The sequence below is a fragment of the Nomascus leucogenys genome, chromosome 2 (genome assembly GCF_006542625.1).
Source record: "Nomascus leucogenys isolate Asia chromosome 2, Asia_NLE_v1, whole genome shotgun sequence".
Classification (NCBI taxonomy): Eukaryota; Metazoa; Chordata; class Mammalia; order Primates; family Hylobatidae; genus Nomascus; species Nomascus leucogenys.
In genome coordinates, this window is record NC_044382.1 from 54,322,807 (window position 1) to 54,347,910 (window position 25,104).

Sequence of the window (25,104 nt, forward strand, 5' to 3'; positions counted from 1 at the left end):
TAAAAATAATTCCTGAAAAGAGGATATTTCTATTATGTCATAAAAATTTCAATTTGGGCCATATTTGATAAATTTTCTTTGAAATTTCTGAAAAACTTTTTATCTCCCACTAAAAGCATTTTATGAAAGGGGGATATGCCTGTGGCTGAGGGGCAGTTATGTCCAATTAGATTCTTAGTTTTCATACTTCCTTTATTGCTTTTGGTGACATGTTCACTACCGCTAGGCCAACAAGGTTCTTCCTTGGCCACCATGCAGAGGAGGGTAGATTTTTGTCCTGCTATGCAGTGGGGACTATTTTAGAATGCTGAGCAAGGAGAATCACATTTCTATTTTCTTTCTTTGGCATGGAGTGGGGCCTGATTTGGGGGTATTAAGTAGATGTCTTTGGATGAGCTTGGAAGGCCAGAACACATCACTGATGCATGGAGAGATGGAAAGGATTTAAAAGCTATTAAGCAGATAAAGTCTGGACTGATGGAACTTTTAATGATTGGACAGAAGTGAGGAAGAGAAGGGAGTAGAGTGCAACTCCGCATTTGTTACTGACCTTAGAGCAATTTCATGGAAAGACAGACTGCAGGGCTAGTAGAGGGTGAGGGAGCAGAGAGGGAAGTATAGATAACTATTTGAAGAAGCTTGTCTGTGTGATGGGCCTGGAGGGAGAGAGAAGGCCAAGGGGGATTTTTTGTTTTATTTTTGAGCTGGAGGAGCTCTGAACATATATATTTTTTTATTTTTAGTTTTTATTTTTTTAATTTTAATTTCTTTTTTTTTTTTTTTTTTTGATATGGAGTCTCCCTCTGTCACCCAGTGGTGCAATCTTGGCTCACTGCAGCTTCCGCCGCCTGGGTTCTAGTGACTCTCTTGCCTCAGCCTCCCCAGTAGCTGGGATTATAGGTGTGCGCCACCACATCCAGCTAATTTTTGTGTTTTTAGTAGAGATGACATTTCACCATGTTGGTCAGGCTGGTCTTGAACTCCTGACTTCAAGTGATCCACCCACCTTGGCCTCCCAAAGTGCTGGGATTATGGGTGTGAGCCACTGTGCCTGGCCTTCTGAGCACATTGATATGCTGAAGGGAAAGGTTCTTTCTGATGGGGGAAGCTGGGCTGTACAGAATGCAGAAGTGACAATTGATAAGCAAAAGTCCTGCGTGATGCCCAGGCCCAGAGCAAGGTGGCAGCAGACGCATCTTCCAAGGAGGAGGAGGATATGGTAAGAAGAGAAGTGGAGTCTCCTCAATGTGTGGGCAGTGAAGCAAAATGTTGGAGAAGTTTATACCCAACCCTTCTAATGATCTCTTTAGGGTAGAAAGTGAGGCCGTCTGCTGTGAGCCAGGCATGGAGCTGGGGCTGGAGGCTTCAGGACGGTGGATGGAGCAAGTCTGCTTAGAACAACGGAGGGGATCTGCCTGGAGACCAAGGTGTGCCAATGTCACAGCTGGGATGGGACCCAGAAGAGGGCATGGCTGGGTCATTTTCTCCAGCATGAGGAGGGGCCTGTGGGGCAGCAACAGGGGCAGATGGTTGGGTGCTCTTGGGAATTGCGGCAGAGGCACTACAGAGCAAGAGCTCAGAAAATGACTGAGTGATGGATGATAGTGGTGGCATGAAGGGAGGATTAGGCTGGGAGCTGATGTGTTTAGAGAACAACTTGGGGGACTGGACATTATGATAAAGTCAGACAAAGGATGCCTCATGATTAAGGGAGCTGAGAGGAAGTAGGCTGGAGTCAGGTGTCAGATTTTAAGATTTTAGAGCCAGAAATTTCTGGGTGATCTTGAGGTCCAGGATGTTGGTGGCTGATAGCAGAGTAGAAGTGAAAATGACTATGAACATGGTTCTAAGTACAACACTCAGTGCTTTAGATGGATTCTCTCCTTAAATCTTATAACAATCCCTATTTTAAAGATGGGACACTGAGGCACAGAGGGAAGAAGCAACTTGCTCAGCGCACCATGATTAGTCATTGTCAGCAGCTGGGATGTGAAACTAGGTGGTGTCTTCCACTCCCAGTTGCTGCTCCTAGCACCCTGACAGCAGTTGGCTAGGTCTACTCTATGCACGTCCCTTAGGATAATGGCAGTGGTTAGGCTGGAGAGGAAGGGGATAAAACTGGGACCGAGTCTCATATGAAATGTTGACCTGTACCAAAATGATAGCCAAGCATCAATCTGCCCATGCTGGCCCCACTCCCTGTAAGCACTCCATAATGACCAATTCCATTCTGGGTTCCAAAGAGCCAATGGGTCACCTGCTGTACATGTCACTCACCTTCATGTGGGTGCTGAGCTTCCTGAGGCTGTGACTGTGTGTCTGGGGACTGGAGATTGGCCTTTGCACAGGATTCAAGTCACCGCCATCATTGGTGCTACGCGGTGACTTAGACACAGGCTGCTCCTTGTCAGGGGAGGGGAGTTTCTCCCACAGTGAAAGTGCTGTCAAACAGGGCTGCCCAGTGATCAGGGAGGATGGTGGCTTCTGTGTTCTTCTCCACACTCCCTCATCAGACCACGATGTAAAGTCTCCCTGGAGCCATATTTTCCATGAGGTGTCAGCATCCTGGACACATTTCAAATGGTGTGGTTGCTTTCCTCGGGTAATTCTCCAGGGACAGTCTGGGTCCAGGCAACTGATATTAGGAATACTCTGGTTGTTTCCAAACTTGGTTCAATTATTCCAATTGTTTTTATTATCTTTCTCATTCTAATGTAAATCCTTCCTCTTCTCTCTCCTCTCCCCTCCCCTCCCCTCCCTCCCTTCCTATCTTCCTACCTACCTACCTTCCCAGGTCTTGCTCTGTCACCCAGGTTGGAGTGCGGTGGTGTGATCTTAGCTCACTGAAGCCTTGAACTCCTGGGTTCCACTGATCCTCCCACCTCAGCCTCTAGAGTAGCTAGGACCACAGTTGTATGCCACTGTGCCTACCGCTTTTTAATAATTTTTTTTTTTTTTGGTAGAGACAGGATTTCTCTATGTTGCCCAGGCTGGTCTCAAACTTCTAGCCTCAAGCTCTCCTCCTGCCTTGGCCTGCCAAAGTGCTGAGATTACAGGTGTGAGCCACCATACTTGGTCTTTTCCTCCCGGTTTATCTCATCATTAAAAGGTAGCATGGTGTGATAGAAATATCTTGATTCACTTGTTTATTTGGAAAACACTGGAACATGAATTTGGTGTGAGGTGGCCTTGGGTCTAATCCCAGCTGTGTGGGGTGTGCATATAGGCAGGGGTCACATCATCACATCCTGTGGATGTCACAAATGAGCAAAGCTTTTAACCTGTAAATGACAGGGCAGCTATGACCATAGGGGAATTTATTAAACTCTTGGGTTCTCAGTTTCTTTCTCTGCACAGTGAAGCTTTTGTATCAACTTGGCATGATGTTCATGAGAAGCCAGTAAGAAAATATTAGTAAGGGCCTAGCATGGTACCAGGCATATGGCTACATCCAAACCTGTTGATTCCTCTTCCCTGAGGTTCCTGATGGAGAAATGTCATTTCCCCAGATGAACAGGCAAGCTAGTTGCAGCGCAGTGGCCAGTGGGAGTGTCTGTTTTGCATTTGCATAGTGGGCACTGAAGGTTGTTGGCAGCCGTGGGTGGCTGTGTATCCAATTAACCCGGCTGGGAGATGTGGAGATTTTGACTGGAGCAGGATAAGGGTTTGAAAGAGTTCATTTCAAAGCTTGTTCCTTTATTTCATATCAGCAAATCTCTAGCCTGCTTCCTTCCCTGGTTTTGCTAGTCTGGAATGTGCCTGGCTGCAGGATGTGGTAGGATCTGCTTGACCCAGGCTTTGGACAATAATCCTTGATGTTGCGATTGAACCCAGTGTGAAATAGTCCATGATGCCTTACCATTTAGGGAATGGAAATTGCATTCTTCACACCAGATACATTTTTCAGATGGTCCAGGCCTATTCTTCACTAGCAGCTTTTATTTTAGCGTTTCTGGACGTGGAATAAGGTCACTGTGTCCGAGAGAGAGCCCATCCTTGCTTTGGCTTTGTGGGAAGCCTGTGTTATACCCTGGCCTTGCCTGGTGTTTCAGCTTGGTTATGATATTATCTGGCTTCATGTCATGTTTCATCTCACACATGTCGTGCCATTTGTTCAAACATAAGAAGTGCAGTGATTCTGTGGAAAGAGCAGAGTTTGGAGTGAGACTGCCTAAGGTTGTCTTCTGACTTGTAGCCTCTCTGAGTCTCTATGATACCAAGTCCTCAGGAGTTTTGTGAAGTCCAGTGACATAATGCATGTGAAAATGTCATGCAAAATGCAAAGAGTTATATAGATATTATTTGCTGTTTTATTTATTACCTTCTAATCTATAGACCAAGACTCACATTTTAATGACAGGCTTCAAGAGTGTGACAATTTATTTTGTTAAAATATAATTAATCTTTCAAGCCACTCATAGAGAATAGGAATAAAAATCCCTCAATGTTTATGCACTTTTTATTAAACTTTAATGGTGTGTTTGGATGGTGTTTGGATGGTTGGTCTGAGTTTTGAGAATCTATTTTCAGGATTTTTCTTTTTTTTAATTTAAAAAGTCAGTGCATCATCCTCAATGACTTTAATGGAGATTAAGTGAATAAAGTTCACAATATTGTCAATGTTAATTAAAAAACTACATAAGATCTCTCAGACTCAAGGAGTTGGGAATGGTAAGAAAAGTCGATGGTCTGGCTTCAGGGATGCCACTGATAATTGGCTCCAGGTTCTCCTTTTCTGTCTTATCTTGCACTCTCTCCTCACTCTAACACTCCTCTCCTCAAGAATCTGTCATGGCTTCCTGTTGTCCAATGGGCTCTCCAAAGTCTGGCTGGTATCCTTCTTTGACATGATTCTCTCAGTCTCTCCTGCTGGTGATCTGTGTTTGGGTCTTTGTGCACTGCATTCTCCTAGAGATTTACTGTCAACTTGCACATTGGTTTTTGTAAGATTAGCATCCCTGAGGTGCACCTCCAGCAGAGTGCTGCCATTGTGACATTCCGTGCCTTTTCTCCTACAAGAAAGATCTGCTTTCTATACTTTATTCAGTGCCAGTCTCACTTTCTGCAGGAATTTGTCCTACATAGAACAGAGAAGAGGACCATGCCCCTTAAGGTCATACATACTCACAGCCAGTCGGAAAGTTCTCATAAGATGAGTTGCTTTTCAAAATGAAGAGATCCTGGTAACTATGTTCTAACAGATCTCTCTGTTAGTAACAATTGCCCCCTCTTGCTTGGCTGCTACCTACATACCTCATCTATCTTATAGGCTGAGCAAGTTGGTACATATTTGACTCTGTAAAATGACATAGCTTCTATCACAGTGTCCACATAGAATGCACTCTCGATAAAATTCACTAAATGCATTGAAATCATGGGTTCTCACAGATCTTTAGAGGCCCTGGTCATTGAATCAGGAAACTCCCCAAATGCTGGTGAGCTCAGGTATCCCTCCCCAGCAAATACGAAATAGGATCAAAGCATGAGGACAGTGATTGGAAGGGATTTGTTTAGAATAGTGCCTATGTTCTCTATTTCTGTAACAGATGACCACACATTTAGTGACTTCAAACAAAACAAATTTATTATCTTATGGTTCTGCAAGTTGGAAATCTGACATAGGTCTCACTAGGCCGATATCAAAGTATGGGCAGAGCTGTGTTCCTTTCTAGAGCCCTAGAGGAGGATCCATTTTCTTGACTTTTCCAGCTTCTAGAAACTTTCCATGTTCATGGCCTCTTCCTCCATCTTCAAAGCCAGTAATGTTGCCTCTCTCTGATCATTCTTCCATCATTATATCTCCCTCGACTCCTTCTTCCACCTCCTTCTTCTGCTTTTAAAGGCCTCTGTAATTACATTGGGTCCTTCTTGATAATCCAGGATACTGTCCCTATTTTAAGGTCAGCTTATTAGCAATATCAATTCCACCTGCAAGCTTAATTTGCCTTTGCTCTGTAACCTAACATATTCACAGCTTCTAGGGATTAGGGCATGGACATATTTGGGAGAGGTATTATTATGCCTCGCAAAAATAGAGACAAAGATATATGGTTCCTGAATCTATTTTTTCTTCACCCAGAGTGAAGACGTTCATATATGTAAGAGATATCCACACGGAGATCTCATCTATTGACAGACTATGGGCCATGGCTATGATTGAACAGTTGATAAATCAGTCAACACAAAACCCATCAATCAACTACCCAAACAGCATGCATTGACTGATACTTAGAGATTCTGAGGCAATTGCTCTCATCACGGGGTATGAGAGGGAAGATGCCAAAGGGACAAGACACTGTAATGAAGGCTTCTGAGTGGAGTGGACACATCTGCTGACTCTTGAAGGAGACATAGGTCATACAAAGGTTTTCACTGGACAGGTAAAGTTGGGAGGGCATTTCTAGCAGACGGCACAGAATGTGCAAGGTATAGAGGAGTAGACCAATACAGCATGTTCAAGAATCAGCCAGTAGTTCTCCTTCTGCCATTGTGGAACCTGTGGAGGCCTGCTGGGATCAGGATCCCTAAAATGCCAAATATGTCTGGAAGGATATGGCCCAAGGTCATTTTTTCTGGAAGCATCTTCCAAACCAAAGGGAACACACAGCTCTTCTTAAAATTGAAGGTGCCTGAGATGCCTGAGCTGAAACCAGATTTTAGTTAGGCAAGAGATATGTTCATGTGTACAAAGCAAAGGATAATACAGTGTATTCTGGCAGCAAACCAAAGCCTGAGTTATCTGGGAAAAGGTCACTTGCACCCATGGAAACAGTAGCATGGTTGGTCCCAAATCCTGAAGCACCTCTCTGTGAAGGCCATAGGACACAGAATCTGTGTTATGCTGTATCCCTTAAGGATTAAAAGCTATTATAAGTAAACAAAATTCTGGAGGGAGAAAGGAATTAAACAGACTGTGCTCCTCAAAATTCACATGCTGGTCTTAACCCCCAATATCTCAGAATGTGACTGTGTTTGGAGCTAAGGCCTTTGAAAAGGTAAGCAAAGGTATGCTGGCCATGGTATCTCATGCCTGTAATCACAGCACTTTGGGAGTCCGAGGTGGGTGGATCGCTTGAGCCCAGGAGATTGAGACCAGCATGGGCAACATGGTGAAACCCCATCTCTACTAAAAACACAAAAATTAGCTGGGCATGGTGGCATGCACCTACTGTAATTCCAGCTACTTGGGAGACTGAAGCAGGAGAATCACTTGAACCCGGGAAGTGGAGGTTGCAATGAGCTGAGATCGTGCCACTGCACCCCAGTCTGGGTGACAGTGCAAGATTCAGTCTCAAAAAAAAAAAAAAAAAGGTAAAATGAGGTCATTAGGGTAGGTCCTAATCCAATAGAACTAGTGTCGTTATAAGAAGAGGAGACAAGGTCACAGACACCCAGAGGAAAGACCTTGTGAAGATACAAGAAGAAGATGGTCATTTACAAGCCAAGGAGAGAGACTTCAGAAGACATCAACCCTGTCAACACCTTCATCTTGGACTTTTAAATTTCCATGGGTGTGAGAAGATAAATTTCTGTTGTTTAAGACACCCAGTCTGTGGTACTTTGTTATAGTATCCCTAGAAAATGAACACAGCAGGTCATAAAAAGCTATAAAAATGACTGAATACCATAGGTTCTGGATGTGCTGAGGTACCACTCATATCTCCTTTCAGGACTGATGGCTTATTCCCCTAGCTGCTGGCAGATGGCTGGCTCTCAGCTGCTGGTTCTCTTCAGGACTTGTCTTGGATCAAGTATTGCCCTTTCCAAGGCTATGCCTCTATATCTATGGTAGGCTGAATCCGAGATTTTTTGCATGTGGGTATTAAGGCTTGGTCCTCCTGCCCAACTTGGATCAACTCTGAAAGGTCATCCAGCATTAGAGCTTCCTTTGCAGTTGGCTGAGGCCTTCATCACAACCCAGTTTCTTCTCTTCAAGCCTATCTCTTTCTGACCCCTTTTCTTCCTCATTAATTGATAACAAGAGTGCTCCCTGATACATTCCTGCATGCTAATCTTTATCTCAGGATCTATTTCTTGAAGAACTCAACTTGTGACATTATAATAAAGAAATCAGACTTTATTTGGACAACTTTGGGGAGCTATTGAACCATCATATTCTAATGTGGTATGATTTGTAGTGTGGCTGCTTTGAAGGGCAAATCAAAGAGGGTCAGACTGGATGCAGGTAGACCAGTTAGACATAGGGAGAGTAGGCAAAGGTAATGGAGGCCTCGTTGTTAATAGTTATTGTTCACTCAAGGCTTCTCTTGAATTCTCTCTTCTCTGGGAAGCTCAAAGTCATTCCAATATAAGCAATGCATGGTCCTAGCTTGACTGGCATTTACTTCTTGTTCAGAGCTTTTGAAGGAAGTTCATGTCAGATCTGTTTTCCAAGATGGGAGAGCCGATCAAGACCACAGGTGAATGTATCATGGGTGAATGATGATGGCTTAATGCTCTCGTACATCTCCAGGGATCCAGAGAAATCAGAAAATAAGAGATGCACTTTCTCCTTCCAGCCTGCAAGTGTCACATGAACTTATTTCTGGCTGGATGCAAGCTCGCACACACCAGCCGTGAATAGCTGTGGCTCTCCCTCCTAGCATGCCCTGGCCAGCCCCTGAGCATTTGCTCATGCCATTGCCTCTGACTGGACTGTATCTCCCTCTGCTCCATGACCTTCATTTAACTTATTCATCACTGAGCTATCTTTTCTGCACTCAATGCTTCCAGGAAACCTTTCCCAATGGCCTCCCTCAAGCCGGGTTAGGTATATTTTTACAACATCTTTTTTTCCTTTAACCGCAAGACCATAAACTCCAGACCATGTTTTCTTAGAGATTTGGGCAAAATAAACACTCTTCTTTCCATTCAAGGTTCTGACCATTAAAGAATACATATACAAAGAACTGATGGCCAAATGGGGATCCCTTTATTCTAACAATGGGTGCACAACACTTAGTGACCACCAAACCTGGAGACTCTAGTAAACTGTCTCGGAGCTTATGGCTTAGACCTGGGGATGAGAGGTATCTACTACTTGCCTTCCTACATTTAAACCTCAGGATACACAGACTGGCACAAATCACAGGAAATAGAGCATAGCTTTTAGAGTTCCAAATCCCTTAGCTATCCAACTTTGTAAAAAAGGACTGCAGTTATGCCCTCATCAAACAGAGACACCAACAGGGAGCAGGTTAGAGAGAGAGAGAGAGAATGGTGGGCTTTTCCCCTGAAATGGGGGAGCTCTGCCCTGCTGGGATCATAATAGGAAAGTGGGGAAGAGAAGGAGATGTGTGGCACCAGAGTCTGGATGGCAAAGGGAAGAGGGAGAGTCTTTGAGGCAGCATCCCTGACCACTAGGAAAAAGGAGCTCATTAAATCTAAACTGACCAACTGGATTAGACGAAAGGAGGAATCTCCTTCTACAGGGAGTGGCGAGTGAGACGGTGGAGAATCAGAGTTCCCACCGTGACACTTCCCTACGTGAAGAAAATGGGTGGATAAAGGCAAAAGTTCCCACCTTTATGAGATGAAGTGGGAACATGGGGGAAAGAGCACATGGGACTTTTCTTTTCTTTTTTTTTATTATACTTTAGGTTTTAGGGTACATGTGCACAATGTGCAGGTTTGTTACATATGTATCCATGTGCCATGTTGTTTTGCTGCACCCATTAACTCGTCATTTAGCATTAGGTATATCTCCTAATGCTGTCCCTCCCCCCTCCCCCCCAACCCACAACAGTCCCCGGAGTGTGATGTTCCCCTTCCTGTGTCCATGAGTTCTCGTTGTTCAATTCCCACCTATGAGTGAGAACATGCGGTGTTTGGTTTTTTGTCCTTGCGATAGTTTACTGAGAATGATGTTTTCCAGTTTCATCCATGTCCCTACAAAGGACATGAACTCATCATTTTTTATGGCTGCATAGTATTCCATGGTGTATATGTGCCACATTTTCTTAATCCAGGCTATCGTTGTTGGACATTTGGGTTGGTTCCAACTCTTTGCTATTGTGAATAGTGCCACAATAAACATACGTGTGCATGTGTCTTTATAGCAGCATGATTTATAGTCCTTTGGGTATATACCCAGTAATGGGATGGCTGGGTCAAATGGTATTTCTAGTTCTAGATCCCTGAGGAATCGCCACATTGACTTCCACAATGGTTGAACTAGTTTACAGTCCCATCAACAGTGTAAAAGTGTTCCTATTTCTCCACATCCTCTCCAGCACCTGTTGTTTCCTAACTTTTTAATGATGGCCATTCTAACTTTTTAATGATGGTATCTCACTGTGGTTTTGATTTGCATTTCTCTGATGGCCAGTGATGATGAGCATTTTTTCATGCGTTTTTTGGCTGCATAAATGTCTTCTTTTGAGAAGTGTCTGTTCATGTCCTTTGCCCACTTTTTGATGGGATTGTTTGTTTTTTTCTTGTAAATTTGTTTGAGTTCATTGTAGATTGTGGATATTAGCCCTTTGTCAGATGAGTTGGTTGCAAAAATTTTCTCCCATTCTGTAGGTTGCCTGTTCACTCTGATGGTAGTTTCTTTTGCTGTGCAGAAGCTCTTTAGTTTAATTAGATCCCATTTGTCAATTTTGGCTTTTGTTGCCATTGCTTTTGGTGTTTTAGATATGAAGTCCTTGCCCACGCCTATGTCCTGAATGGTATTGCCTAGGTTTTCTTGTAGGATTTTAATGGTTTTAGGTCTAACATGTAAGTCTTTAATCCATCTTGAATTAATTTTTGTATAAGGTGTAAGGAAGGGATCCAATTTCAGCTTTCTACATATGGCTAGCCAGTTTTCCCAGCACCATTTATTAAATAGGGAATCCTTTCCCCATTTCTTGTTTTTGTCAGGTTTGTCAAAGATCAGATAGTTGTAGATAAGTGGCATCATTTCTGAGGGCTCTGTTCTGTTCCATTGATCTATGTCTCTGTTGTGGTACCAGTACCATGCTGTTTTGGTTACTGTAGCCTTGTAGTATAGTTTGAAGTCAGGTAGCGTGATGCCTCCAGCTTTGTTCTTTTGGCTTAGGATTGACTTGGCGATGCGGGCTCTTTTTTTGGTTCCATATGAACTTTAAAGTAGTTTTTTCCAATTCTGTGAAGAAAGTCATTGGTAGCTTGATGGGGATGGCATTGAATCTATAAATTACCTTGGGCAGTATGGCCATTTTCACGATATTGATTCTTCCAACCCATGAGCATGGAATGTTCTTCCATTTGTTTGTATCCTCTTTTATTTCATTGAGCAGTGGTTTGTAGTTCTCCTTGAAGAGGTCCTTCACATCCCTTGTAAGTTGGATTCCTAGGTATTTTATTCTCTTTGAAGCCATTGTGAATGGGAGTTCACTCATGATTTGGCTCTCTGTCTGTGATTGGTGTACAAGAATGCTTGTGATTTTTGTATATTGATTTTGTATCCTGAGACTTTGCTGAAGTTGCTAATCAGCTTAAGGAGATTTTGGGCTGAGACAATGGGGTTCTCTAGATATACAGTCATGTCATCTGCAAACAGGGACAATTTGACTTCCTCTTTTCCTAATTGAATACCCTTTATTTCCTTCTCCTGCCTGATTGTTCTGGCCAGAACTTCCAGCACTATGTTGAATAGGAGTGGTGAGAGAAGGCATCCCTGTCTTGTGCCAGTTTTCAAAGGGAATGCTTCCAGTTTTTGCCCATTCAGTATGATACTGGCTGTGGGTTTATCATAGATATCTCTTATTATTTTGAGATACGGCACATGGGACTTTTCATCCAGGCCTCTTCACCTTTGTGTCCCTAGCCACTGGCATGAGACTAGCCCAACATAGGTATCAGTTTGTGCTTGCTGACAGAATGGTTGAATGGACCATGGAATACTACCCAGTCATGAAAAAGAATGAAATCATATTCTTTCCAGCAGCATGGATGGAACCAGAGGCCATTATCCTAACTGAAATAACTCAGAAAGTCAAATGCCACATGTTCTCACTTAAAAGTGGTAGCTAAACAAAGGGTACAGATGGACATAGACAGTAGAATAATAGACACTGGATACAACAAAAGGTGGGAGGGTGTGAGGAATGTGAGGGTTGAAAACTGCCTATTGGGTACAGTGTTCATTCTTCAGGTGATGGGTACACTAAGAGCCCAGACTTTACCCCTATGTGATATATGCATGGAAGGAACCTGCACTTGTAACCCCCCAAATATATGAAAATACATTAATTTAAAAATCAAAATAAAAGTATAAAATAAATAAATTACCATAGACTTATGATAACAGGAAAAAAAAAGAATGGATGAATGAGTCAGGAGTGACAGTGGCTGATGAATTTGTGGTCATGCCCTTCTTTCCATTTCTCTCAGTTACTGATTAGTATTGCTGGGCTTTGTGGTATAAATGGAACTCATTCTCAACTTCACAAGCCTGTCACTGAAAGCCCCTCAGAATCTTTTGCAAACTCACCTTTTGCCACATCCATCATGAAGTTGTGTTGTCATCTAAAATGAGCTCCTGCTAGGTGGGCACTGGGAGGTGGACAGAAGGTAGGACCAAGAGCCTGACTGTGCCACTGCCCTAGGCCTCAGGGGCTCCTTGTTAACCTAATGAAGTGAGCTCTGTGTACATCTAAGCAGGCCTTGTTGTCTGACAAGGGACAAAACAGTAGAGAAGTTGGATGCTGGGAGTGGGTGGGGATCTATGCTTCAACCACTTGTGGTGGAGTAGAAGCAGGGCGGATGCCTCAGCAAGGACTCATAAGACTGACCAGGGGTTATGCTTCTCTGGAATCAGGGAGATATCAGAACCAACTGTAGTCTCAGCAGAGAACTAAAAAGCTGGGACAGGGAACTGGAGGCCAGCGCCCCATTGTAGGAGTTAGCCCGCCCAGACAAGGATTACCAGGGGGCTCTCAGAAGGCAAGTCCCCTTCTCTGAATCCACAGATTCCAGCCCGGATACATGTTGGTTGCTCTTGGTTGGGTGTGAGGGGCATGTTGGTTTTCCACACTGGCAGAGACAGGCTTACTTCTTGCTGCACTGAGGTGGATGCTGTGATGTGCTGCTGAAGTCTCCCTTCAGTAAGGTCTGATGATCTCAGCTGTGGAGGGTAGTGTCGGCAGAGAAGCTTGAAGTCTGTCAACCTCTTTAAGGATGCTGTCAGAAACCACTCACCTAAGATCACATCCCTTCTTGTGGTGGCCTGTCCAATGAATAGTAGATATGGGAGTATAAAGTTTCTTGGCTCAACTTGAGACAAAGGTGAAAGGTCATTCTAATGCTGGAGCTCCCCATAACGTCCGCTGAGTCAGCTATTGGGTGTGCATCATGTTTGATTTTCTCCTTTTGTTAACCAATCTCCCCTCCCCTCCTCTGCCCTCCCCACCCCCTCCCCTCCCCCACCCCTCCCCTCCCTCTGCCCCCCCACCCCTCCCCTCCCCTCCTCTCCCCTCCCTTCTGGATTAGTCCATTTCACGTTGCTGATAAAGACATACCTGAGACTGGGCAATTTACAAACGAAAGAAGTTTATCGGACTCACAGTTCCACGTGGCTGGGGAGGCCTCACAATCATGGCGGAAGGTGAAAGGCACGTCTCACATGGCAGCAGACAAGAGAATAGAGCTTGTGCAGGGAAAGTCCCATTTTTAAAACCAACAGACCTCATGATACTTATTCACTATCATGAGAATAGCATGGAAAAGACCCATCCCCATAATTCATTTATCTTCCACTGGGTCTCTCCCACAACACATGGGAATTACAGGAGCTACAAGATGAGATTTGGGTGGGGACACAGAGCCAAACCATATCATCTTCCTTTCCACAGGCTTTGATCTGAACAATACTCTTAATAAACATACTGCATGCCGGACACCTCCTGGGGAACCCAACATGGGACAAACTGAAAACTGTCAAATGTCTAAACAAATTCCAGTAAGGAGGAATGACTTTCTCTCAAGCTCAGTGGTCCCATTCTGTGGTCATCTTGAATGTAGAAAATCCTCCGCAACCAGACACCTCCCATCCATTGGTTCCTATTCTTTCTCTCAGTGTTAGCAGAGTGAGCCAGAGTTTGTGACACTTGAGGACTGTTTTAGCTGAAATTAGTAATCAATAAAATCTACGGTCGATAGGCACAGTGCAAAATAGTCACACGAAGGTGACCAACCCTAATTTAATGACAGTGATTCATCACTTTAAGCAAAGTGCTATTGGCCTCAGAAATTGGAATTGGATCCTTTAGCAGGGATACTAGGAGGGCCTGGGGAAGGGGAAGGGAGGGCAGTGCATATATGGGATCACAGGCCTGTTCCTTCTATTGATGCCCCCGCACGTAAAAAATGGACCTTTCTGCAGCAAAGCTGTCACAGATCAACATTTATAGGTTACATTTAGATGGGAAAATTATTAGCGTAAATATGTTTGGTGTCCCAAAACACAAGTACTGATTAGCTAGTGAGGACAGCATTAGGAGACTCATTAAGAAATATGTTTTTGTCCTTGCACTGGCCTGAGCATCAAAATTACCATCCACACCCACACAAAATGCAAATATAGTTGTAAAACAAATTTTGAAAATTGAGTCCCTCAAGCTTCCTGGTTTCCATGCCAATCGTGTACAGCTGATGTCAGTTGGATTCTGACTGCATGAAAAACACATCTTGTTCTAGCCCTTCCGTAGCTTCCTAAAACATGTGGCTGACACTTTTTATGGTGTGTGTAAAAATAAGGCTGTATTGTTAAAGCCCCTTTCGTGGGACATTTCACTATTTGGAGCTGAAAGCATCTGTGCTGTTCTTTCAGTGACTTTTGCCTTTTGTGGGATCTCCCCTTCAGTAGATCTTTTCTTTCCTGCTGGTTTAGGTTTCAGCCTAAAAACCAACTACAACCCTTTTTCATCCCACTTCCTTTCAACTTACCACTTCTTTTCACTTCCGAACTTCTTTTGTGTGTGTGTTCCAGTAAGACTTTATTCACAGACACTAAAATTTAAATTTCATACCATTTTTCACATGTCACAAAATATTCTTCCCCCCCTCCAAACCCTTTACAAGTGGGAAAACCATTCTTAGCTCACAGGCCATACAGTAACAGATTGTTGTTTGTTGACCTCTGCACTGTAGTGACCAAGAGCACAGCTTCTGGAGCCAGATCGCTTGAGGTTGAATTGGTTCTGTTGTTTGCTAGCTCTGTGATCTTGGGCAAGTTACTTGATGTTTTTGCACTTCAGATCCCCATCTGTGAAATGGGGAAGTGGCACCATTCTGTATGATTTTTTAATTAAGTAATTATTTAGTTTTTTGAGACAGAGTCTTGCTCTGTCGCCCAGGCTGGAGTGCAGTGGTGCAATCTCAGCTCACTGCAACCTCTGCCTCCTGGCTTCAAGCAGTTCTCCTGCCTCAGCCTCCCAAGTAGCTGGGATTACATGTGCCCACCACCATGCCTGGCTAATTTTTTGTATTTTTAGTACAGACGGGGTTTCACCATGTTAGCCAAGTTGGTCTTGATCTCCTGACCTCGTGATCTGCCTGCCTCGGCCTCCCAAAGTTCTGGGATTACAGGTGTGAGCCACATTTTGTATGATTTTTTTCTTCTTCTTTTTAAATAATACTTTAAGTTCTAGGGTACCTGTGCACAATGTGCAGATTTGTTACATAGGTATACGTGTGCCATGTTGGTTTGCTGCACCCATCAACTCATCATTTACATTAGGTATTTCTCCTAATGCTATCGCTCCCCCAGCCCCCCAACCCCCGACAGGCCTTGGTGTGTGATGTTCCCCGCCCTGTGTCCAAGTGTTCTCATTGTTCAATTCCCGCCTATGAGTGAGAACATGTGGTGTTTGGTTTTCTGTTCTTGTGATAGTTTGCTGAAAATGATGGTTTCCAGCTTCATGCATGTCCCTGCAAAGGACATGAACTCATCTTTTTTTATGGCTGCATAGTATTCCATGGTGTATATGTGCCACATTTTCTTAATCCAGTCTATCATTGGTGGGCATTTGGGTTGGTTCCAAGTCTTTGCTATTGTGAATAGTGCCACAGTAAACATACATGTGCATGTGTCTTTATAGTAGCATGATTTATAATCCTTTGGGTATATACCCAGTAATGGGATCGCTGGGTCAAATGATATTTCTAGTTCTAGATCCTTGAGGAATTGCCACACTGTCTTCCGCAATGGTTAGACTAATTTACACTCCCACCAACAGTGTAAAAGCATTTCTGTTTCTCCACATCCTCTCCAGCATCTGTTGTTTCCTGACTTTTGAATCATTATCATTCTAACTGGCATGAGATGGTATCTCATTGTGATTTTGATTTGCATTTCTCTGATGGCCAGTGATGATGAGCATTTTTTCATGTGTCTGTTGGCTGCATAAATGTCTTCTTTTGAGTAGTATCTGTTCGTATCCTTTGCCCACTTTTTGATGAGGTTGCTTGTTTTTTTCTTGTAAATTTGTTTAAATTCTTTGTAGATTCTGGATATTAGCCCTTTGTCAGATGGGTAGGTTGCAAAGATTGCAAAGATTGCAAAGATTGGAACAGGTTGCCTGTTCACTCTGATGATCATTTCTTTTGCCGTGCAGAAGCTCTTTAGTTTAATTAGATCTCATTTGTCTATTTTGGCTTTTTTGCCATTGCTTTTGGTGTTTTAGTCATGAAGTCCTTGCCCATGCCCATGCCTCTGTCCTGAATGGTATTGCCTAGGTTTTCTTCTAGGGATTTTATGGTTTTAGGTCTAACACTTAAATCTATAATCCATCTTGAATTAATTTTTGTATAAGGTGTAAGGAAGGGATCCAGTTTCAGCTTTCTATATATGGCTCACCAGTTTTCCCAGCATCATTTATTAAATAAGGGATCCTTTCCCTATTGCTTGTTTTTCTCAGGTTTGTCAAAGATCAGATGGTTCTAGATATATGGTGTTATTTCTGAGGGCTCTGTTCTGTTCCATTGGTCTATATATCTTTTTTAGTACCAGTACCATGCTATTTTGGCTACTGTAGCCTTGTAGCATAGTTTGAAGTCAGGTAGTGTGATGCCTCCAGCTTTGTTCTTTTGGCTTAGGATTGTCTTGGCAATGCGGGCTCTTTTTTGGTTCCATATGAACTTTAAAGTAGTTTTTTTTTCAATTCTGTGAAGAAAGTCATTGGTAGCTTGATGGGGATGGCATTGAATCTATAAATTACCTTGGGCAGTATGGCCATTTTCACCATATTGATTCTTCCTATCTATGAGCATGGAATGTTCTTCCATTTGTTTGTGTCCTCTTATTTCATTGAGCAGTGGTTTGTACTTCTCCTTGAAGAGGTCCTTCACATCTCTTGTAAGTTGGATTCCTAGGTATTTTATTCTCTTTGTAGCAATTGTTAATGGGAGTTCACTCATGATTTGGCTCTCTGTTTGTCTGTTATTGGTGTACAGGAATGCTTGTGATGTTTGTACATTGATTTTGTATCCTGAGACTTTGCTGAAGTTGCTTATCAGCTGAAGGAGATTTTGGGCTGTGACTATGGGGTTTTCTAAATATACAATCATGTCATCTGCAAACAGGGACAATTTGATTTCCTCTTTTCCTAATTGAATACCCTTTATTTCCTTCTCCTGCCTGATTGTCCTGGCCAGAACTTCCAACACTATGTTGAATAGGAGTGTTGAGAGACGGCATCCCTGTCTTGTGCCAGTTTTCAAAGGGAATGCTTCCAGTTTTTGCCATTTAGTATGATATTTGTTGTGGGTTTGTCATAAATAGCTCTTATTATTTTGAGATACGTTCCATCAATAACTAGTTTATTAAGAATTTTTAGCATGAAGCGCTGTTAAATTTTGTTGAAGGCCTTTTCTGCATCTTTTGAGATAATCATGTGGTTTTTGTCACTGGTTCTGTTTATGTGATGAATTACGTTTATTGATTTGCGTATATTGAACCAGCCTTGCATCCCAGGGATGAAGCCAACTTGATTGTGGTGGATAAGCTTTCAGATGTGCTGCTGGATTTGGTTTGCCAGTATTTTATTGAGAATTTTTGCATCAATGTTCATCAGGGATATTGGTCTAAAATTCTCTTTTCTTGTTATGTCTGCCAGGCTTTGGTATCAGGATGATGCTGGCCTCATACAATGAGTTAGGGAGGATTTCCTCTTTTTCTATTGATTGGAATAATTTCAGAAGGAATGGTCCAGCTCCTCTTTGTACCTCTGGTAGAATTTGGCTGTGAATCCATTTGGTCCTGGACTTTTTTTGGTTGGTAGGCTATTAATTATTGCCTCAATTTCAGAGCTGGTTATTGGTCTATTCAGACATTCAACTTCTTCCTGGTTTAGTCTTGGGAGGGCTTATGTGTCCAGGAATTTATCCATTTCTTGTAGATTTTCTAGTTTATTTGCATAGAGGTGTTTATAGTATTCTCTGATGGTAGTTTGTATTTCTGTGGGATCGGTGGTGATATCCCCTTTATCATTTTTTATTGCATCTATTTGATTCTTCTCTGTTTCTTCTTCATTATTCTTGCTAGTGGTCTGTCAATTTTGTTGATTTTTTCAAAAAACTATCTCCTGGATTCTTTGATTTTTTTGAAGTGTTTTTTCGTGTCTCTAGGAGACTTCAGTTCTGCTCTGATCTTAGTTATGTCTTGCCTTCTGCTAGCTTTTGAATTTGTTTGCTCTTGCTTCTCTAGTTCTTTTAATTGTGATGTTAGGGTGTCGATTTTAGATCTTTCCTGCTTTCTCTTGTGGGCATTTAATGCTATAAATTTCTCTCTACACACTGCTTTAAATGTGTCCCAGAGATACTGGTATGTTGTGCCTTTGTTCTCATTGGTTTTGAAGAACATCTTTATTTCTGCCTTAATTTTGTTATGTACCCAGTAGTCATTCAGGAGCAGGTTGTTCAGTTTCCATGTAGTTGTGTGGTTTTGAGTGAGTTTCTTAATCCTGAGTTCTAATTTGATTGCACCGTGGTCTGCGACAGTTTGTTGTGATTTCTGTTCTTTTACATTTGCTGAGGAGTGCTTTGCTTCCAACTATGTGGTCAATTTTAGAATAAGTATGATGTGGTGCTGAGAAGAATGTATATTCTGTTGATTTGGGGTGGAGAGTTCTGTAGATGTCTATTAGGTCTGCTTGTTGCAGAGGTGAGTTCAAGTCCTGGATAGCCTTGTTAACCTTCTGTCTCATTGATCTGTCTAATATTGACAATGGGGTGTTAAAGTCTCCCATTATTATTGTGAGGGAGTCTAAGTCTCTTTGTAGCTCTCTAAGGACTTGCTTTATGAATCTGGGTGCTCCTGTATTGGGTGCATATATATTTAGAATAGTTAGCTCTTCTTGTTGAATTGATCCCTTTACCATTATGTAATGGCCTTCTTTGTCTCTTTTGATCTTTGTTGGCTTAAAGTCTGTTTTATCAGAGACTAGGATTGCAACCCCTGCTTTTTCCTGCTTTCCATTTGCTTGGTAGATCTTCCTCTATCCCTTTATTTTGAGCCTATGTGTGTCTCTGCATGTGATATGGCTCTCCTGAATACAGCACACTGATGGGCCTTGATTCTTTATTCAATTTGCCAGTCCATGTTTTTTAATTGGGGCATTTAGCCCATTTACATTTAAGGCTAATATTGTTATGTGTAAATTTGATTCTGTCATTATGATGTTAGCTGGTTATTTTGCCCGTTAGTTCATGCAGTTTCTTCATAGCATCAATGGTCTTTACAATTTGGCATGTTTTTGCAGTGGCTGGTACCAGTCGTTCCTTTCCATGTTTAGTGTTTCCTTCAGGAGCTCTTGTAAGACAGGCCTGGTGATGACAAAATCTCTCAGCATTTGCTTATCTGTAAAGGATTTTATTTCTCCTTCACTTACGAAGCTTAGTTTGGCTGGATGTGAAATTCTGGGTGGAAAATTCTTTTCTTTAAGAATGTTGAATATTGGCCCCCACTCTCTTCTGGCTTGTAGAGTTTCTGCCAAGAGATCCATTGTTAGTCTGATTGTCTTCCCTTTGTGGGTAACCTGACCTTCCTTTCTGGCTGCGCTTAACCTTTTTTCCTTCATTTCAACCTTAGTGAATCTGAAAATTATGTGTCTTGGGGTTGCTCTTCTCAAGGATTATCTTTGTGGTGTTCTCTGTATTTCCTGAATTTGAATGTTGGCCTGTCTTGCTAGGTCAAGGAAGTTCTGGATAACATCCTGAAGAGTGTTTTCCAAGTTGGTTCCATTCTCCCTGTCACTTTCAGGTGTACCAATCAAACATAGAGTTGGTCTTTTCACATAGTCCCATACTTCTTGGAGGCATTGTTCATTTCTTTTTACGCTTTTTTCTCTAGCCTTGTCTTCTCACTTTATTTCATTAATTTGATCTTCAATCACTGATACCCTTTCTTCCACTTGATTGAATTGACTATTCAAGCTTGTGCATGTGTCACGAAGTTCTCATGCCATGGTTTTCAGTTCCATCAGACCATTTAAGGTCTTCTCTACTCTCTTTAATCTAGTTAGCCATTCTTCTAATCTTTTTTCAAGGTTTTAGCTTCCTTTCAGTTGGTTAGAACATGCTCCTTTAGCTTGGAGAAGTTTGTTATTACCGACCTTCTGAAGCCTACTTCTGTCAGGTTGTCAAAGTCATTCTCCGTCCAGTTTTGTTCTGTTGCTGGCAAGGAGCTGTGATCCTTTGAAGGAGAAGAGGTGCTCTGGTTTTTAGAATTTTCAGCTTTTCTGCTCTGGCTTCTCCCGATCTTTGTGGTTTTATCTACCTTTGGTCTTTGATGTTGGTGACCTGCCGATGGGGTTATGGAGTGTATGGCCTTTTTGTTGATGTTGATGCTATTCCTTTCTGTTTGTTAGTTTTCCTTCTAACAGTCAGGTCGCTCAGCTGCAGGTCTGTTGGGATTTGCTGGAGGTCCATTCCAGACCCTGTTTGCCTGGGTGTCACCAGCAGAGGCTGCAGAACAGCAAATATTGCAGAACAGCAAATATCGCTGCCTGATCCTTCCTCTGGAAACTTCGTCCCAAAGGGGCACCTGCCTGTATGACATGTCTGCCGGCCCCTACTGGGAGGTATCTCCCAGTTAGGCTACATGGGTGTCAGGGACCCACTGGAGGATCTGTCTGTTCTCAGAGCTCAAACATCATGCTGGGAGAACCACTGGTCTTCAGAGCTCAGTTGGAAATGCAGAAATCACTTGTCTTCTGCATCGATCACGCTGGGAGCTGCAGACCAGAGCTGTTCCTATTCAGCCATCTTGGAATGGAGCCGCCACATTCTGTATGATTTTTAAGGGAGTGACTTGATCAATGAGGAATACCTAATAAGTATTTAATAAATATTAACTGTTGTAATATTGTCTTGTCATATTTGCATGTAATTCTGATCGTGACTGTACAAGCCAAGGTACCAGTGTTTTAGTGGAGGATCCTTTCACCATGAGCCACAGAGATGAAGAGGTGGAGACACAGGCAAGATATGAATCTGTTTGTTTGTTTGTTTGTTTTTTGAGATGAAGTCTTGCTCTCTCACCCAGGCTGGAGTGCAGGGGCGTGATCTTCTTGGCTCACTGCAACCTCCACCTCCCAGGTTCAAGTGATTCTCCTGCCTCAGCCTCCTCAGTAGCTGGGACTACAGGTACATACCACCGTGCTTGGCTAATTTTTGTATTTTTAGTGGAGATGGGGTTTTTATGTGTATCACCTCTGTCCTCCCCCCACCGAAGTGCAGTAACTATGCAGGCAAGGTTGTTTTCTTTGGTTCACTGCTTAATCTCCAGCACCCAGAGCAGGGCCTGATGAGAATACAATACACATTTGCTGAATGGATACATTGAATTTGTCAAATAAATTCTCAACAGATTCAAATATAGAAATACATTCCAGCAGATGGTTAATTTCTGTTCAGTTGAGGTGTTCTATTTTAGCCCTTTGATCCTGGGATGTCACTCAAGTGAGCACCAGGAAAAAAGGGGCCAGTGGCTTCTTCAACAAGGAGGCCCTTGAATAGCCTCTGGCCAAATAATATTGGAAAAACCTCAAAATATGCATGTCCAGTGTGAACAGCATGCAGCCACCATAAGGAACTTTGTTTATAAATCTGTGCTTATTCTTTTAGTATCAAGAGAACATGAGAAAACTGCACACTCCATTGAGGGATGGGACAAGGAATTTGGAAAGATCTGTGGTTCTTTAGCACCTTGAAATCACTCCCAAATTGTCTTCTATTGCCAAAATAAAGTTTTTGTCTGTTTTAGAGGATAGTTTTTAAGAGAAATGTGTTAAGTCCAATGACACTGGGTTTTCTAGATGTTACCATTTTTGGTGACCAGGTGCACTGCTGTGACCACAGGCTGGCAACTGGAAAGGCACTAACTGGCCCTTCAAGAAGTCCCTGCATAATGGAATGTTGCTGCAGACAGCAATGAGGGCCCTTGCATTTGGAATTCTTTGCAGCTCTCAGGGAGTGCTATCTTATTCTCCCCACTCAGCTCCTAGATCTACACAGAGCCAGCTTGGTTTTGTGCTTTACAGTATTCCCAAGGTTTTCCTTTACTTCATGACAACACAGGGACTGGATAAGGTTACCTGGATTCCACCAAGGCATGTTTTTTGTTTTTTTGAGACAGGGTCTTGCTCTGTCACCCAGGCTGGAGTGCAGTGGTGCAATCTTGGCTCGGGTCACCTCAACCTCCACCTCCTGGGTTCAAACAATTCACATACCTCAGCCTCCCAAGTAGCTGGGATTACAGGCACATGCCACCAAGTCCATCTGATTTTTTTTTTTTTTTGTATTTTTAATAGAGATGGGGTTTCACCATGTTGGCCAGGCTGGTCTTGAACTCCTGGCCTCAAGCAATCCTCCTGCCTTGGCCTCCCAAAGTGCTGGAATTACAGGCATGAACCACCAAACCCAACCCACCAACACATATTCTTGATAGGAACTCTCTGTTACTCTAATCCCACAATGATAGGTGGCCTTCAGAGTGGCTCTCATCTTTATTCTGATCCCTCTTCACAGGGAACTTGGTAAAACCTGCAGGCAGAAGTGGCTCTGAGAAATGTCAGTTCCATGATTGGTCACTTACCTAGATTGGAAGGTCCTCTTCTTTCGTTGTTCAAGCCTCTTCTCATTCCTGAGTTTTTTATTCCCCAGGTCTCATGTTGGAATATCACTTTCTCATCTTGGGTGATCCCCAGACTTTCTGTCTGCAATTATACAAACAACAAAGCTCTCTGTTTACTGAAGACATCACTAAGTGGGTCAAATAAATAATTTCTAGGCTATTAATATACACCCCAAATTGCAGTATGTGCCTATCTATTTTTGACTCATCAATGAATAACTGTCTCATCACAGCCTTACCAGCTTTGAGTATTATTACTTTTTATTAGGCTTTGCCAAATTAAAAGACAAACCGTGATAAAATTTCATTACTGGTTCAGTTTTATTCCTTTAATTATCCAAGAGATTGAGCAATTTCTCATATGTTGATTGGTCATTTGCATTTCTCCTTTTGGGATTCATCTTTAACCTCAATAAATTAATGTTTTTGCATTTTCTTCCACCCCCAGAAATGCAAATCTATTTTTTGGTTTTTCTTCTGGGTGAACTCACAAATCAAAGCAGCCAACACTCAGACTCATGCTAGTATATTGGTGCTGCATTGCACTTATAGAACATGCTGTTCTTGTTCACCATGTGCAGAATTAAACCCAGACTCAAAAATCAACAGTTTTCAACTGGACTATCTTCTGTTATTTCATTCATATATTTGTGTGCCTGTGTGTATACACACACATGTGTATATACATATTACATACACAAATATATTCAATTGTGTTTGTTTATATATATATGTCTATATATTCAACACAGATATACAGTTGACCCTTGAACAACATAGGGATTTGGGGAACTGATCCCCCACATGGTTAAAAATCCGTGTATAACATTGACTCCTCCAAAAAAAAAATACTAATAGCCTACTGTTGAGTGAAAGCCTTATTGATAACATAAATACCTGATTAACATATATTTTGTATATGTATTATATATTGTATTCTCATAATAAAGTAAGCTAGAGAAAAGAAAATGTTACCAAGAAAATAATAAATAAGAGAAACATATTTACTATTCATTATGTGGAAGTAAATGATCCTAAAGGTCTTCATCTTCCTCATCTTCACATTGAGAAAGCTCAAGAGGAGGAGGAAGAGGAGGAGAAAGAGGAGAGGTTGGTTTTGTTGTCTCAGGGGTGGCAGAGGCAGAAGACAATCCATGTGTAAGTGGACACTCAGAGTTCAAGTCCATATTGTTCAAGGGTGAACTGCATATTCAATTTGAAGTATGTGTCAGACTTTAATGGAGAAGGTTGGGAGCTACGATTTAGTAAGAGTATTCTCAAATTGAGCCGAAATGAAAGCCTGTGAATCAAAATATATTTTTACAGTTCCTTTATAACCCCTGAGAATTAGCCTCTGGATTCAGCATAACAGAAAATGGACTGGTCTTTAAGGGTAGCCCCTGGTGTGCTTCTTGTCTCTATGCCCTCGGCCAGCTCCTTCTGCTGTCAGATGTAAGGGTAGAAACCAGTATTTTGGTGTTTAAGTAATGTGCTCCTGTGTGTTTCTTCAAAATCCATAACACTATGTTGATGCCACTTCCTAAAGTGGTGGGTTTGCTCAGCTAAAATAGGAAGATGTGATGCATGCTTTTTCCTCCACGGAAGTTTGTGTCTATTTCTAGGGTTTGCTCCAAGGGCTTGTTCTGGGCAGGGAGCGGGTTCTCAGGAAGCAGCCAGGCTTTCAGGCAATAGTTCTCCTGGAAGAGCTCTCTGGGTTTCTAGTGAAGCCACCGGAACCTGTGGATTTATGAGGTGCATATTATGGTGGCGATGCTGCTGTTTATCAGGCGGCAGAACCAGGACACTGAGGGGAGGGAAATGCAAATCTATTTTATGGTAAGATGACTTATTCAATAAACCCAGTTTATTAAAGTGCTCACAAGGTTGATGTTTAATGTTCGAATATGCCATAGATCTTCTAGTCCAACTTATCTGCTGCCCTATTTTTTCCACTCTCACCCTTGTGTGCTCTCTCTCTTCCTCCTCCTCTCCTCACTTGTTCTGTC